The 3,805-nt window shown below is 37.7% G+C and overlaps 1 non-coding gene across 1 annotated transcript; it reads right to left on the minus strand.

Annotated features, from left to right (window-relative positions):
* Window positions 1-891: 891 nt before the first annotated feature.
* On the minus strand, window positions 892-1,001 carry LOC122548712. Its single transcript, XR_006311323.1, has one exon. It is a non-coding gene; the product is annotated as a U6 spliceosomal RNA (small nuclear RNA).
* Between the last annotated feature and the right edge of the window lie 2,804 nt (window positions 1,002-3,805).

The raw sequence follows: 3,805 nt of genomic DNA on the forward strand, positions 1-3,805 counted from the left end.
ACATTCTGCATAACATTACATAATGTTTGAAAAACATTTTGTTTTCTTTCTATTACTGTTTTGCATTTCTCATCATAGCATGGTCAAGATCAAGTTCTGCCTCATTTTTCAGGAAGGAGATCTATGACAGTTTGACAATAGTCACTTACACCAACTCTTGTGAACTGAGAATCAGAATCGAGAAGTGTGGTACTGGAAAAGCACAACAGGTCAGGCAGCATCCGAGGAGCAGGAGAGTCGAGAGGCCACTAACCCTTCATTAGGAATGTCCATGCTTCAGGAAAAGTTCAGATCACATCCAAAAGGGATTTGAGAATCATGATCTTCAATTCACCTAAGTCTATAACTTCTGATTTGAGCAGTGGCTAACATATAGCCAGAGTTAAGCCTGCTGTTGAGTGGTACACACCTCAGCAGGGGGAACACTATCATAAAGGAGTAGCAGATCAAGCTGGCCTGCTTTATTTAAAGCCAGAATGTGTCTCCTAAAGGAGAGATGCGTTTTGACTTGAGCAGGTGCAGGAAGTCATTATAAAGTGAGGACAGACACAAGGTGACAGGGTGTGTTCTAAGGTTCTCTAACTGAAAAGAATGTGGTCGGCATGGACGAGTTGGACAAAGGGTCTGCTTCCGTGCTGTACATCTCTATGACTCAATGACTAGGTTACATAGCTCCTCGTCCTTAGGACTCAGGAAGGAGATCTTGGAGTAGTTTGATACAATGGAGCAAATTTCGAGCAAAAAAATCAATGATCACTGCTAAGCTCAGTTCATAAATCATCACAATATCATTTTCAAAATATTAAGAACAAACAGTATTTAATCTATTTTTCTAATCAACCTTTTCAGCAAGGGTAGGAACACTACCAGTGTGCCTTCAAGACAGCCTTGAAAAATATGGAGCATTTCACAAATTTGTGTGTCACCCTTGCACAAGGGCCTTGCTAATCTTCCCTGTCCCATTCCAATTTCAGTATATGTGCTGCTTAGGCTATAAGCATTGAATTTGATGCAGATATTGACAAATCAGATCATAAACGTGAGTTCAATGTTGCAAAACCAGATGTCAAGTGACAGCCTACTTATCCATAAGAGAAAACATTCTCTGTACTTAAGTGATTGTTGAGAAGTGAACTTTTCTCAGTTGGTGTATAAATCTTACATCTGATTGTACATGACAGAGTGCATTGTAGAGTTGGTAATAAGTTACAATGTGTGCTAATATTAATGTTGAAGTTGAATGCCTCATTATTTTTAAGTTTATTGCTTACATTTTTTAAAAAACAAAGCACTGAAACATGCAAAATGTCTCATTTTCTAAGAAGTGAGAGGATGCAGCGTACTGAAAATTATATTGTACCTTTTGTCCACTTAAGGCTACCTTACACATATGTACCAGCAGAGGAATGAATAAAGGAATCCATGTTTTAATGGAACATGCAGTTCTGAATCTGAATGCATTTTGTTGAATCTTACTGCCTTTTTCTCAAGGTCTTCACATGAAGCTCCTTGGGATTTTGTATGGTTGTGAATGTCATTTACTTGTGCTATTTCCTTCATCACATACTGTTTATATTCCCATTTACAGATACCAGCAATTATGGACAATAAGTGCTGGCCTTGCAAACACCCATATTCTATGAATGTATTTTGTAAATGTAGTCGTAGAAAATGCCTGTTTAAACTTCCAGAATAATATCGATGAATAATAACTTTGTCTCTCAAACAAAGCACCATAGATGTGGTTCCAATTGTAATTGTTGCTTTTCTGAAACAATTGAAAAGAACATGTCTCACAGAAATCAAGAGATATTGGCCATCTGTAAGCGAATAGTTGAGTTGCCAACTGCTTGATGTTTCAGGCCACAGTGTGTGTAAACACTGTCAGAGCTTGATCAGATTATGTAATAGATCTTAAGAGCAAATTGTATGCACACTGGGAAGGGGGAAAATCTAAACGAGGGTCATTAGGAGTTAAGGGTCAATGAAACCTGTGGAGACAATCATGATCAAAAGGAACTAAAATTCTTATTATTATCTACCAAAGTTGATGACGGGTACATTAACATTTTGTAAACTGAGTTCATAACATGGTAAGCACTACAACATCAAAGTCTGCTTGCTTTCTAGGATGGATAATAAGGGTGATTCCCAAACCTTTCTTAAATTTATACCCAATTTTCTTTTCCATAAATGAGGATTGGGTCAGGAACTACGTTATTTTAAAATTAATATGAATACTCTATCCAGGAATATTTGAATCTTAATCAAAAGAAAATGTAAAGCCTCTAAATCTGAAATAAAACCAGAACAGATTTTTAAATGTAGAGCAAGGTCATTAATATTTTAAAAAGCAGATATAGAGCATAATAGCACAAACAAATAAAAATGATAGCTATGCATAAATTAGTTTAATTGTTAAAGCAATGTATAGTACCGGCAATCTATATTAGCTGTTAGCCTTGACGCAATGATTGTACTATCACCTCCGAGTCAAAAAGGCTACGAGTTCGTTCCCCTTTGTAGACTTAAGTCAACAATCTAAACAGACAATTCAGTGCAGTCCTTTAGCTTACTTATCACTCATCTCAACTCTTAACCAGTTCATGATTCACTTTTCTTTGATAACCTTCTCAATAATAATGTCTGAAGCAAAATGTTTAGGAAATGCTTATAGCTAATTATTGACAGGTATTAAAGGGTAGCATGGTGACTCAGTGGTTAGCACCACTTCCTCAGAATACTAGGGACCCACGTTCAATTCCACCCTCGGCTGACTGTGTGGAGTTTGCACATTCTCTCCGTGTCTGTGTGGGTTTCCTCCAGGTGCTTCAGTTTCATCCCACCATCCAAAGATGTACAGGTCAGGTGGATTGGCCATGCTAAATTGCCCATTGTGTCCAGGGATATGTAGGCTAGGTGGGTTAGCCATGGGTAATGCAGGGTTACGGGGATTGGGTAGGGGTGGGGGGGTTCTGGGTAGGGTGCTCTTCAGAAGGTAAGTGTGAACATTATGTGCTGAATGGCCTGATTCCATGGTGTAGGAATTCCATGAATCTTCTCCATCTCACTCAGAGGTCACACTTAGTTTTTAAACTATTCCACTTACACTGATGCATAGTTCTTATGCACACTGAAACACAGAAAGTTTATAGTACAGGTGGAGATCTTACAGTCCATTTTGTCCAGGCCAGCCAGAAAATGAGTTATCCAGCCCAATCCTACTTTCCAGCTCATGATCTGTAGCCCTGGGGGTCAAATGTATTTTCTAAATGTGATGAGACTTTCTCTCTCTCTCTCTCTCTCTCTCTCTCTCTCTCTCGAGTAGTGAGTTCCTGACCACTACCGCCTTCTGGGTAAAAAACAACTCTCCTTAATATCCTTTAACTAATTATTTTAAATTATGCTCTCAGAGAGTATGCAAATACTTGAACACTCATAACAGACATCATTATTTACATTATTTTGAATTTCTTTCTCAATTTGCCCCAATAGCTTTCCTTATTCTGCCCCGAACCTGTTATTTTTATTTAGTCTTCACTATTGTAACATACTGAACTTGGTATATTATAAGAAAAACATTTCCTTAAGGGAAAATGGGGTAAATCTCTAATTCTTTTTCCAACTCTTTGCTAAAAATGATCTCAGGGTTATCACGTTTAGTCCTAAAGGTGGGTCACCAAATTATTTTCACTGACCAGTAGACTTCCAACATCCTGTCAAAATTTATCTTTACTGTGAAGTAAATTAATAATTTCTTAACAATTACGAGGAAGTCACAGAGATACATTTATCAATTGAAACC

The sequence above is a fragment of the Chiloscyllium plagiosum genome, chromosome 3, assembly GCF_004010195.1.
Source record: "Chiloscyllium plagiosum isolate BGI_BamShark_2017 chromosome 3, ASM401019v2, whole genome shotgun sequence".
Lineage (NCBI taxonomy): Eukaryota > Metazoa > Chordata > Chondrichthyes > Orectolobiformes > Hemiscylliidae > Chiloscyllium > Chiloscyllium plagiosum.